Below are 14533 nucleotides of genomic sequence, written 5' to 3' on the forward strand. Positions count from 1 at the left end.
GATGAATCCATCATCCTTGGAAGAACCTTCCTAGCCACAGCAAGAGCTGTGATTGATGTGGACAGAGGAGAGTTGGTCCTTCAACTGAATGAGGACTACCTTGTGCTTAAAACTCAAGGATCACCTTCTGTAACCATGGAGAGGAAGCATGAAAAGCTTCTCTCACTGCAGAGTCAACCAAAGCCCCCACAGCCAAACTCTAAGTTTGGTGTTGGGAGGTCCCAACCTTGCTCTGATTATCTGTGAGGCTCCATGGGAGCTCACTGTCAAGCTATTGACATTAAAGAAGCGCTTGTTGGGAGGCAACCCAATGTTATTTAATCATTTTTATTTTATTTTCTCTTTTTTATTTCATGTTCTATTAGGTTGATGATCATATGGAGTCACAAAAACTATAAAAAAAATAAATCGAAAATAGAATGAAAAATAGCATTGAAAATAGCACACCCTGGAGGAAGGGCTTACTGGCGTTTAAATGCCAGTAAGGAGCATCTGGCTGGCGTTCAATGCCAGAACAGAGCATGAAACTGGCGTTAAACGCCAGAAACAAGCAGCAGTCTGGCGTTTAAATGCCAGGATTGCACCCAGAGGAAAGTTGGCGTTAAACGCCAAAAACAAGCATCAGACTGGAGTTTAACGCTAGAAACATGCACCATACCGGCGTTCAACGCCAGAAACATGCTATGGACTGGTGTTGAACGCCCAAAACAAGCAAGGAAGTGGCGTTTAATGCCAGAAACATGCTACAGTCTGGCGTTTAAATGCTAGGATTGCATATATGGGGCATTTTACACGTCTAAAAGGTGCAGGGATCAGAAATCCTCAAACACCTCAGGATTTGTAGACCCCACAGGATTCCCTCAGGATCTGTGGACCCCACAGGATCCCCACCTATTTCTTCTCTCCTCTTCACACCTTTCCATAACTCTCTTCCCCAAATACCCCTCACGAATCAACTCAATCACTCTTCCCCATCACCTCTTCACCAATCACATCCATCCTCTCTTCCGCAAAAACCCCACCTACCTTTAAATTCAAAATAATTTCCCTCCCAAACCTAACCCTAAATGGCCGAACCCTAAACCCCTCCCCTATCCTATATAAACCCCTCATTCACTCTTTATTTTCACACAACACAACCCTAAATTCACCCTTGGCCGAAAATACCTCTCTCTCCCTCTCCTCTATTTTTCTTCTTCTTCTACTTCTCTCTTTCTTCTTTTGCTCGGGAATGAGCAAACATTTTAAGTTTGGTGTGGTAAAAGCATACCATTTTGTTTTTCCATAATCATTCATGACACCTAAGACCAGAGAAACCTCTAGAAAGAGGAAAGCAAAGGCAATTGCTTCCACCTCTGAGTCATGGGAGATGGAGAGATTCATCTCTAAGGTCTATCAAGACTATTTCTATGAAGTTGTGGCCAAGAAGAAAGTTATCCCTGAGGTTCCTTTCAAACTCAAAAAGAATGAGTATCCGGAGATCCGTCTTGAAATCTAAAGAAGAGGTTGGGAAGTTCTCACCAACCCCATTCAACAAGTCGGGATCCTAATGGTTCAAGAGTTCTATGCAAACGCATGGATCAGAAGGAACCATGATCAAAGTGTGAATCCAAATCCAAAGCATTGGCTTACCATGGTTCGGGGGAAATACTTAGATTTTAGTCCAGAAAATGTAAGGTTGGCGTTCAACTTGCCAATGATGGAAGAGAACGCACGCCCCTACACAAGAAGCGTCAACTTTGATCAAAGGTTGGACCAAGTCCTCATGGACATATGTGTGGAAGGAGCTCAATGAAAAATTGACTCAAAAGGCAAGCCGGTTCAACTAAGAAGGCTTGACCTCAAACCAATAGCTAGAGGATGGTTGGAGTTCATTCAACGCTCAATCATTCCTACTAGCAACCGGTCTGAAGTTACTGTAGACCAGGCCATCATGATCCATAGTATCATGATTGGGGAGGAAGTGGAATTTCATGAGATTATACCTCAAGAACTCTACAAGGTGGCTGACAAGTCCTCCACTTGGGCAAGCTCGGCTTAGAAGAAAAGGAGCTTAGAGCATACCCGAACAGCCTGTTCGGACTGGGCGATACCCCAGTACAACCACTAGGATACGTGTCACTACATACAACCTTCGGAAAAGGGATCCAATCCAGAACACTCAAGATAGACTACATCGTGGTCGACGTGAGTTCAGCCTATAATGCCTTAATAGGTCGGACAACACTAAATCAACTCGGCGTAATAGTCTCAACTCCACATCTATGCATGAAATTCCCAACTACAGAAGGGATAGCTACGATAAAAGCAGATCAAAGGATGGCACGCCGCTGTTATAACGAAAGTCTAAACCTCAGAGGCAGAGGAAAAGAGTTCCATACAATTGAGCTTGGTGGAGTTTAGAGGCGAGAAGAACTCCATCCACAGCCCAAAGGTGAAGTAGAGAAAGTTCAGATCGGGTATACCTCGGACAAAACAACTAATATTGGCACGATCCTGAAAGGAAATACAAAAGAATTACTAGTATAGTTCTTATTAGATAATGTCGATCTCTTCGCATGGAAAGACGCAGACATTCCAGGCATAGACCCCAAGCTAATGTGTCACAAGTTGGTGGTTTATCCAGGGTCTCGGCCGGTACAGCAGAGACGAAGAAAACTTGGGCCAGAACAATCCCAAGCTGTGGAAGAACAGGTACAAGCACTACTGGAGGCAGGATTCATAAGAGAAGTCAAGTACCCACTATGGCTAGCTAACGTCGTCTTGGTGAAAAAATCAAATGGGAAGTGGCAAATGTGCACCGACTATACCGACCTCAACAAGTGTCGACGCTCTGGTAAGTGGCAAAAGATCCTTACCCACTCCCAAGTATCGACGCTCTGGTTGATGCTTCCTCCAGATATAGATACCTCTCGTTTATGGATGCATATTCCGGATACAACCAAATCCCCATGTATCCACCAGATCAAGAAAAGACCTCGTTTTTGACGCTAAAAGCAAATTACTGCTACATTGTGATGCCTTTCGGTCTCAAGAATGCGGGAGCTACTTATCAAAGGCTAATGAATAAAGTCTTTTCAAATCATATCGGAAAAATTATGGAAGTCTACGTGGACGACATGTTAATAAAGACACAAAGCGAAGAGACATTATTGTCCGACCTGGCCCAAGTGTTCAACACTATAAGGAAGCATAACATGCGACTCAATCCCACAAAATGCACCTTTGTAGTAGAAGCGGGCAAATTCTTAGGTTTCATGCTCACACAAAGAAGAATTGAAGCAAATCCAGACAAATGCCAGGCTATACTCAACATGAAGAGCCCAACTTGTGTCAGAGAGGTACAACAACTCAACGGAAGATTGGCAGCCTTATCCAGATTCTTAGCAGGATCAGCTATAAGATCTCTCCCCTTCTATGCCACTTTAAGGAAAGGAAAGAAGTTCGAATGGACAATAAAATATGAGCGAGCCTTCTAGGATTTCAAAAATTTCCTTGGACGACTACCTATCCTAACTTGACCACGAGAGGAAGAACCACTTGTATTATACCTTGCAGTAGGAAGTCAGGCAGTAGCCTCAGCACTGGTTCGAGAGGACGATGAAGGGCAACAGCCTGTATATTTCATCAGTAAAGCACTGCAGGGATCCGAGCTGAATTACTAAAAAAAAGAAAAGTTCGCCTACACTCTCATACTGACATCTCAACGACTTCGCCCGTACTTCCAGGCCCACACCATTAGGGTTCGGACCGACCAGCCCATAAAGGGGATACTGCAGAAAACAGATCTAGCAGGCAGAATTTTACAATGGGCAGTCGAGTTATCCGAGTTCGACCTCCAATATGAAGCTCGGACAGCCATGAAATCACAATACTTGGCTGACTTTATCGCAGAATTCACAGATACCATGGAAACCCCCACAGAATGGAATCTCTACGTGGATGGGTCTTCAAATAAAACTGGAAGTGGCGCATGTGTGATAATAGAAAGCAACCAAGGAACCCAAGTTGAGCTTTTCCTCAAATTTGGGTTCCCAGCCTCAAACAACTAGGCAGAATATGAAGCGTTACTAGCTGGTTTGAAGCTGGCTAAGGAGGTTGGAGCTCAAAAACTCAACATCTTCAGTGATTCACAAATAGTCACCTCACAAATAACAGGGAACTACCAAGCCAAAGATCCCACCATGAAAAAGTATTTGGATAAAATCAAGGAAAAACTCAGACAATTCAGGGAATATAGGATCTGCCACATACCCCGCGAACAAAATGCCCGAGCTGACGCACTCTCAAAACTAGCCAGCACCAAACCAGGGGGCAACAATAGAAGCCTCATCCAGGAAATGCTGCAGAATCCATCAATCTCGGAAGAGGAAAAGTCCTAGCCATAACAAGTCAGGATCAAGGATGGATGGCCCCCATAATTAATTACCTCAAAACAGAAACACTCCTCACAAATGAGAAGGAGGCAAAAAGGTTAAAACGGGAGGCTCAGTACTACACCATCATAAACAATACCCTATATAAAAGACGAATCTCAATACCACTACTAAAATGTGTGCCGACCTCCAACACAAGGGAAGTTTTAGAGGAAGTACACAGTGGCATTTGTGGCAATAATCTCGGGGCACAAGCTCTCACCAAAAAGGTACTTCGGGCGGGATTCTATTGGCCAACTCTACAAAAAGAAGCTACAGAGTTTGTAAGGACATGCCCACCATGCCAGAAACATGCCAACTTTCACATCACCCCGCCAGAAGATCTCATCAGCATAACCTCACCTTGGCCATTTGCAAAATGGGGACTTGATCTTCTCGGACCCTTTCTCCAGGGATTAGGACAAGTAAAATTTCTCATAGTCGGAGTAGACTATTTTACAAAGAGGATTGAGGCAGAGCCCCTAGCCAACGCCACTGCTCAAAGAAGCCGGAAATTCCTATATAGGAACATTGTCACGAGGTTCGGGGTTCCATACTCTATCACCACAGACAATGGCACTCAATTCACAGATGCAGGCTTCAGGAGATTAGTAGCCGACTTGAACATAAAGCACCAGTTCACCTCCGTCAAACATCCTCAAGCCAATGGACAGGCCGAAGCTGCCAACAAAGTCATATTGGCTGGGTTGAAATGGAGACTGCAAGATGCCAAGGGAGCTTGGGCCGAAGAACTTCCACAAGTCCTATGGGCATATCGAATAATGCCACATTCCACCACAAACGAATCACTATTCCGACTAGCATATGGAGTGGAGGCAATGATCCCAGTAGAGATCGAGGAAGGGTCGCCTAGAGTAGTCCACTACAATGAAGAAGCCAACTCTCAACTTCAAAGAGAAGAGCTCGACCTACTTCCGGAAATCCAAGAAAGTGCCCGGATTAGGGAAGAATCGCTAAAGCGACGAATGGCTTCAAGATATAATCAAAGGGTAGTGCCAAGAGGTTTCGCTAAGAATGATCTCATCCTAATCCGAAATGATATTAGGACAACTCGACCCGGAGAAGGAAAGCAGGCAGCAAACTGGAAAGGACCCTACCGAGTCATAGAAGTACTTGGAAAAGGCTATTATAGACTCTCCGAACTCGATGGACGAGAGCTTCCCAGATCATGGGACGCCTGCAACCTAAGAAGGTATTATAGCTAGAGAAGGTAACAGATCTCGGATGCACTCTTTTTCCTGAAAAGGTTTTTTAATGAGGCACCAAGTTGAGATCTAGAAATTATCCGACTTAAAGGGATGAAAAACTCCCACATGTATATATTTGCACTTGCTTTTGAATAAAATATATTTTTAGATATTCTACAAATTCTCAAGACGCATTAATCCGAAGCATTCATCGTCCGATTATAAAGCAACAGATGGGCAGAAAGTGAAAAACAGATTCACTGCACGATCACGATGGAAGACTAATAAAGATGAAAACGCGATTCATCTAAAGGTTGACCGAAGAAAGACAGAAACCACCTTCTACAAATCGGCAAAGATGAACACAGAATAATAAATGAAGTTATCGAAAGTGATCCGAAAAAAGAACCTGACGAGGTCTTATGGATCGCTAAATAATAACTTAAAGACAGGCCGACATAGAGAAGTCGGACCAAGTCAACCCAAGTTATCAGCAAATCCCTGGAAAGAGGTCTGGCCAACCCTATAAAAGAGGAATTGCTATAACTTAGAAGAGATCGACCTAACGAAGTCGGTCTCCTACAAAAATAAGTTATAAAAGTAATCCCTGAAAGAGACCTGACAAAGGTCCAAGAAAGAGGATTACAAAATAACTTAGAAGAGATCAACCTAACGAAGTCGTTCTCCTACAAAATAAGTTATATAAGTAATCCCTGAAAGAGACCTGACAAAGGTCCAAGAAAGAGGATTACAAAATAACTTAGAAGAGATCGACCTAACGAAGTCGGTCTCCTACAAAATAAGTTATATAAGTAATCCCTGAAAGAGACCTGACAAAGGTCCAAGAAAGAGGATTACAAAATAACATAGAAGAGATCGACCTAACGAAGTTGGTCTCCTACAAAATAAGTTATATAAGTAATCCCTGAAAGAGACCTGACAAAGTTCCAAGAAAGAAGATTACAAAATAACTTAGAAGAGATCGACCTAACGAAGTCGGTCTCCTACAAAAATAAGTTATAAAAGTAATCCCTGAAAGAGACCTGACAAAGGTCCAAGAAAGAGGATTACAAAATAACTTAGAAGGGATCAACCTAACGAAGTCGGTCTCCTACAAAATAAGTTATATAAGTAATCCCTGAAAGAGACCAGACAAAGGTCCAAGATAGATGATTACAAAATAACATAGAAGAGGTCGACCTAACGAAGTCGGTCTCCTACAAAATAAGTTATATAAGTAATCCCTGAAAGAAACCTGACAAAGGTCCAAAGAAGAGGATTACAAAATAACTTAGCAGAGATTGACCTAACGAAGTTAGTCTCCTACAAAATAAGTTATATAAGTAATCCCTGAAAGATACCTGACAAAGGTCCAAGAAAGAGGATTACAAAATAACTTAGAAGAGATCGACCTAACGAAGTCGGTCTCCTACAAAAATAAGTTATAAAAGTAATCCCTGAAAGAGACCTAACAAAGGTCCAAGAAAGAGGATTACAAAATAACTTAGAAGATATCAACCTAACGAAGTCGATCTCCTACAAAAATAAGTTATAAAAGTAATCCATGAAAGAGACCTGACAAGATTCCAAGAAAGAGGATTACAAAAATAACTTAGAAAGAAGACAACATAAAGAAGTCGACCTCCTACGAAAAGTTATAAAAGTAGTCCCTAAAAGAGACATAACCAAGGTCCAAGAAAGAGGATTACGAAATAACTTAGAAGAAATCGACATGACAAAGTCGGTCCACTACAAAAATAACTTGGAAATGGACGACGTAAAGAAATCGGTTATAGACAAATACAAGCAAGCAAACCGAAATATGAATTGGATCCACACATCTACGACCTCTAAGTACAAAACAGTTCAAAGAGGCCGAGCAGCAAGGCTCCAGTATTCTAAAAACCCAGAAAAGTGCCAAGACAAGTATAAACAGGCATGCTATACAATATTATAAAGCTTTAGGGTCAAGCCCAAAAGCTTGAAAGCTACTTGTTTTTTTAAAGTTGCTAAACAAGCAACCAAAAGGAGTACCAGCAGTCAGCAAAATATTAAACTATACAAAATAAAGAGTTTTAAATCCTACAAGCCGGGCCAACTACGCAAACATCCAAAGAAAATTCAGCTAAGATTAGAAGACTTCTCGGTAGCATCAGTTTGAGGAGAAGGAAGGCGAGTCTGAATAGGCACAGCATCCACGGTTCCATCATCCCAGCTCAGAATCTGGCAATCCAGGTCAGACACAACTAGAGGAACTGAAGAGGTTGACACTTTGGCAGAAGACACAGGAGGAGTTTCAACATCATCATCATCCTGGTCATCAGGGACAATCTTACCATCCCTCACAACATTATCCAGGCTGAAAAGAGTAAGGTAGGCCTCGGGAGCAATAATCCGAACTTGCTCCCTCAAGCTCTCATAGGCAGCAGTTATGCTGCCAACAAGATGACCTTGGAGCTCGGAGTAATCAGCTCGCGCATTCTCCAACTCCTCCCTCAGGCGCACCACCTCCCGATAAGATGTCACAAAACTATCCTTATGCCTCAATGCCATGTCCTCGGCCAACCGCACAGAAGCCGCCAAAGCAAGGGAACTCGCCTTTTGGTTCTCCAGATCCTTCTCCAACTTGGCTACCTTTACCTCAAGCTCTTCCTTCAGGCCCTTCAATCGGTTGAACTCCTGTTTAGCCTCCTCCATAAATTCCCTAGTGGCATGGAGAGGAAGATTCTGAGCAGTTCGGTACAAGGTAGCCCCCATATATGCCATTTTAACACTGTTTTAGGTCATAAAATCTAGATGGCGAAGGATTGACACATCATCCATGGGAAGGGTACCGTAGGGACCGATTTGCTGATCTACGAATTCGATTGTATTAAAATCAAGGGCGTCAAGGTTAAAGGCCTCAATTGTTTTCTGTTTCTTGTTGGGAGGAGCACCAGAAGCAATAGCAGAAGTCTGTGGAGGATCAGTTAGACGAACTCGAGGAGTGGGGATCACCTTCCTTGGCCCAGGAGAACTTGGCACAGGCGGCTTCACAGGAACTTGAGAAGATCCCTCTCCGGCCGCCTTGGCCGAGATGCTTTGAGCAGCAGCAGCCTTCTTCGCCTTCTTGTAGGCCTTCATGGAATCATTATTTTTCGACATCTCTGAAAATACAGAATCAACCATAAATGACGAGTTACAACATAGGAGAAGAAAAGCTCAGAAACAAGTATAAAAACAAGTCAGACAGTACCCAAAGCAGTTCGAACCAAAGATGGATCACTCAAGAATCTTTTTGTATCCAGATGGGGTGGTTCCCCCCACAAATCTTCAAGAACAACTACAAAAGCCCGCTCAACCTTATTAAGCATCTCCCATGTATAACGTGGCACTCTCACATTCTTTTGCCACTATAGAGGAAAAGTAGGCTCGTCATTCTCATCAAGAAAAAAGGGGCGGACCCCCTCAACAGCACGGACTCGGAAGAAATAATTCTTAAAATCTTTAAAAGACTCGTTATACATGGCAAAAACTTTATGCCCATGGGCCGATCTGAAAGAAACCCAGGAAGCTTTCTTTTTGGAGGAACCTCCGGGCTTGGCCGAGACAAAATGATAGTGGAAAAGAGTTTCAGAAGGTGCCACGTCTAACTCTTGGCAAAGCAGTTGAAATATTTTGATAAAACCCCAGGAATTCGGACGAAGCTGGGATGGAGCAATGTTACATGACCACAACAAGTCAGTCTCGAAAGCAGTAAAAGGGAAAGTAACGTCAACCTGGCTGAAGAAATATTCATAGGCGTAGAAGAAGGGACGCTCCCCCTCGATGAAAGTAGGAAAACAAGCCCTCTCATCAGAGTCAGGAGCTACAAGCTCATAATCCCTCTCCCGAGCACTGTTACCACAGATCCTATGACGTTTCCTCAGCTCTACACAAAATTCAGCATCCACGATTGAGACACACATTAGGACAAGGGAGTCCAGCCAATCGGACATCCCCTCGGGTACTTTGGAAGACACCTCTACAACGTTATTGCGAGAAGACATGAGGCCAACTAATCCTACAAAAAGAAAAGAAGATTGGATTCCTAAAAAACATCTCGGAAGAAGGGCAAAGCAACTCGACTAATGTGATACAGACGAATAAACAAAAAAGGAAAACCCCAAGACTTAAACCAAAGTCCTGGGCATTCTTTGGAGGCAGTGGCAAAGCAAGGTTTCAGGAAAAATCTACATCTTACGTCTCGGCATCCCCCAAACAAAAAGAAGATTTCAAACAGCAAGCATTTTCATATGAGAAAGACAAAACACAAAAAAGTACAAAAAGCCATCAAAACCACTATCTTTTCACAAAAAGTTTTGACAACACCAAACATGCCAAGTAGAAAATCATCAAAGACATAGCCTTTTCTCCAGAATCAAACAAAAACCATCATCGAAAGCACAAGCAGAAACGGTGATAACATGCAAAAGCCCTAGAAGCAACAGATCAACAGGAAAGGCGAAAAGGTTCATACGAAAGACGAAGAAACTCCCAAAACGTACCATACAACAGCAATTAGGCGCAACAAAAATAGAAAGATCCAAACTTTCTCCAAGCAAAATCAAAACTTCACCACAAAACCAGAGCCAAAGCAACAAAAGAGAAAAGTAATTGCAAAATGGAACTAACCTGGAGAAATGAGAAGTTCCGGAAGAAGTAGAAAGGAAGGAATCGCTGGACCACTGGAAGGCACCGCAACGCAAGAAAAGACAGAGACAGAGAAAATGAAGGAGTTACAAAGAAAAAGGAAGAAGAGAAACCATTTTTCTGAGGAAGCAAAATTCAAAATAAGGCTAGGAGAAACGGGGCAATTAACACCAATTAATGAAGGTATTAAACCCTCGCACGTTTCCTAGAACAAAGCGCTAACACAAAAGCGCGCGTTTTTAGAGAAAAAACGTTCTACATTCAGAAAAAAAAGCTCTACAAAAAAAGGAATCGACAAAAGTGCTCGTGTTTGGCTTCGCTATAAAAAGTTCGAAGTCAAAAAACTCGACCTCAAAGCAGAAGACCGAGCTCAAGCAGGGGCACTGTTCATACCCTGGGTCGAGCTATCTGACCTGGGATGATTGGCGACAAAGCGACCGACCTCTTCAGGTCAGGCTACCCGACCTCTTCTCAAAGAGGTCGGCCAAATGGACAGGAAAGCCCAATAAAAGGGCTCAAAAAGAGGAACACGACCCAAATCCAAAGGCAATCCAAGCCTACAGAGATAAAGGCGGTTCCCTTGAAGATAAGCTGACTTCACCATAAGATAAGATAAGATAAGATAACTAACTTATCTTATCGAGAAAGGTCAGCCCACACCATTATAAATACACTGGAGCACCCAGATATAACTCATACTCTGATTCTACAAAAACCTGTTTAATACCCATGCTAACTTAAGCATCGGAGTCTCTTGCAGGTACCCCCCACCCTCTGGTGACCAAGGATCAGAGGTGCAGCCAGTCCAACAAGTCGGACACAATAGCTCCGGCCGCAACTAGCTAGCCGGACACGTCATCTCCGACCAATACAGAACATCTCATCTGAGATCGACCTACAGTTTCAGGTAACCCTCGGAACAGTTACCATCAAATTTTTGGCGCCGTTACTAGGGAATGGTTGCAACATATGCCTTGATATTGGTTATGTGAAAATGTGAATATTGTAGATATTTTAATTGCTTTCAATACTTAGCTATAGTTTAGATTTCTTTTATATTTGTGCTATGAATCTCGAGTTTGATGACTCGGTCTCAACCGAATTCTAGCTTAGCCAATTTTGATCCCGAGATTGAAAGAACTTTGTTACATACTCGGAAAGCTAGACGGCGGTTGGACTATACGACTAGTACTTCGGCCTCTCTTGAGGAACATACCGAATCACTAGGCAGTACCGATAGTGACTTGGAGTCCGCTACTTCCTATACTTCTGTTGGCACTAATAATACGTCTTTACATCCTACAGGTGAGCCACACATGGCGGAGCCACGACGGATCACTTTGCATGAGCAAGGAGCTCCGGATATCATACTTCAATCGTTGCAAGCAAGGTATCCTAACCTTGATCCAAACTTTGAATTGAAGGGTAGCTTGATACATCTACTTCCTAAATATCATGGGTTGCCGGGCCAAGACCCCATCCGACATCTAAGAGATTTTCAAGTTGCTTGTTCTACGACTCGAAGGCATGGAGCCGATGAGGTGGCTATCATGGTTTTTGCCTTCCCTTTCTCTCTCGAAGGGCAAGCAAAGACATGGTTTTCTTCGCTACCGAATGAGATTGCTACTAATTGGGATTTCTTGAGAAGAGAGTTTCTAGATAAATTCTTTCTACCGGAGAAGACCGACTACATCCGAAAAGAGATTTCGGGCATAATGCAAAGAGACCAATAGAGTTTGTATGAGTATTGGTTTCGGTTCAAGAGGCTATTAGAATCTTGTCCGCATCATGGAATGAACACTCACTTGCTCATTAGCTACTTCACCAGAGGTCTTTGTGTGGAAGATAGAAGATTGCTTACCGCTTCTAGCGGTGGTTCCCTTTTGAAAAACAAGACGGAGGGAGAAGCTTGGAATTTGATAAAGGATGTTGTTGAGGCTACACAAGACACAAGGGTGAGAAGTAATCCTCTCAAGGATGTGGTAGAATCATCTTTTTCCGAATCAAGTCTAACCAAAGCACTTGGGGATATGACTACCATCCTCACCTAAATACAAAAGGATCAAAACGAATAGTACTCCATCCAAGCCATCCAAGCCCCGCCTCCGGTTGCTCAACTTGAAGGCCCTCCTAGGATTTGTGGTTTGTGCTCTAGCACCACACATTACACCAATCAATGCCATCAAATTCAAGAGGAACATGCTCTTGTAGTAGCCAATGTGAATTACAACAATCGTCCACCTCACCCTTCTCAAGGCCAAAACAATTACCATCAAGGTGGTAATCAACATTAAGGGTGGAGGGATAATGCACAAGGAAGCAATCAAAACCAAAGATGGAAAAACTCTTCTTCTCCCTACAACAACAACCAATCTTCATCCCAATACCACCATAACAACACCAACTACCAAGCCAACCAAAGCCACTCCAACCAAAACCAAAACAACTACACCAAGTACCAAGCACCACACCATAGACAACAAAACTAAAACCAAACTCCTCCATCTTCCAACAATCAAGTTGATGAGCTTAGAGTCACCATGGAAAAGCGAGATGAGAGCAACAAGGCTCAATTCGATGCCTTGGGTGCTCAATTGGCTATTCTCACCAACATGCTCTCAAAGATGACCATGTCCAACCAAACACCAACTCCCAACAACAACACCAACCAACCCTCAAGTTCTTCCAACCTTCCACCCCAACCCCAACCAAACCCAAAGGGCGGTCTCAACGCCATCACTCTACGGTCGGGAACTACATTAGAGGAGATACCTCCAAGAGTCATGGGAGACATTCATGAGGAAGAAATGGTTGTTGAATCTACACATGAAGAGGAGGTGGTAGACAAAAGGCATGAGGAAGAAGGAGTAAACCTCAAGGAACCCAAGAGGAAAGCTATAGTGGACGAGTCCATTCCTATTCCATTCTCTTCCATGGTGAAGAAGGCGAAGAAGACACCGGAATTTGATTTGAACACGTTTCAAGTGTTCAAGAAAGTTGAGGTAACCATACCCCTTCTTGATGCTATCCAATAAATTCCGAAGTATGCAAAATTTTTGAAAGACTTATGTACACACAAAGATAGGATAGGAGAATTGGAGATATTATCCTTGGGTAGTTCAATTTCTTCCTTGATGGAACCTATTCCAAAGAAATGTGGTGACCCTGGACCTTGCTTAGTGTCTTGTTGTATTGGTGGATGCACTTTTCATGATTGTATGTGTGACTTGGGAGCTTGTGGAAGCATCATGCCACTTTCTATCTATGTGCGATTGAATTTATCTCCATTAAAGAAGTTGGCGGCGAGGTTTGTTGTTCATACCCTGGGTCAAGATGTCTGACCCGGGATGTTTAGCGACAAAACGCTACAGAGGCCCAATAAGGGCCCAAATAGAGGGACACAGCCCAATCTAAAGGCAGCCAACGCCTAGAAGAATAAAGGCAGTTCCCCAGAAGATAAGATGACCTCACTTAAAGATAAGATAAGATAACTATCTTATCTCCAGAAAGGTCACTCCACACTACTATAAATACACTGGAGCACTCAGGTATAACTCACACTCTGATTCTACATAAAAACCTGTTTAATACCCATGCTAACTTAAGCATCGGAGTCTCTTGCAGGTACCCCCCACCCTCGAGTGACCAAGGATCAGAAGTGTAGCCAGTCCAACAAGTCGGACACAACAGCTTCGGCTGCCACCAGCCAACCGGACACGTCATCTCCGACCAGTACTGAAGATCTCATCCGAGATCGACCTACAGTTTTAGGTAACCTTCGGAACATTGGCGCCGTTGCCGGGGAACCTGGAAGTCATCCCATCACCATGGCGGATGACCACGACAACAATCACAACTCTGGTTTGGTGGACAGAACGCCAAACAAAGACACGGACGCCACCTCCAAAGACATAACTTAAAACGGGGGAGATAAGCAACCCCCAAACAAAGAAATTTTGGAAGCTATCCGTAAGCAACAGAATCGCCTTAAACAGCTGGAACAAGAAGCTGAGAGAAACCTCCGGAGAGAAACTAGGCAACGACGAGAGCTAGAGGACAAACTCCTAAAACTCGAGGCTGATCTCAAAGCCAAAACCATTCAACCCAGTCACGATGACGACTCCCACAAGGACAAAGATCCCTTCACCAAGGAGATCATGAAAACTAAAGTCCCAAAGGACTTCAAAGCTCCCGACATGACTCCGTACGACGGCACATCGGATCCAAGCCATCATCTTA

Source organism: Arachis ipaensis, chromosome B08 (assembly GCF_000816755.2).
Source record: "Arachis ipaensis cultivar K30076 chromosome B08, Araip1.1, whole genome shotgun sequence".
In the NCBI taxonomy this organism is placed as follows: domain Eukaryota; kingdom Viridiplantae; phylum Streptophyta; class Magnoliopsida; order Fabales; family Fabaceae; genus Arachis; species Arachis ipaensis.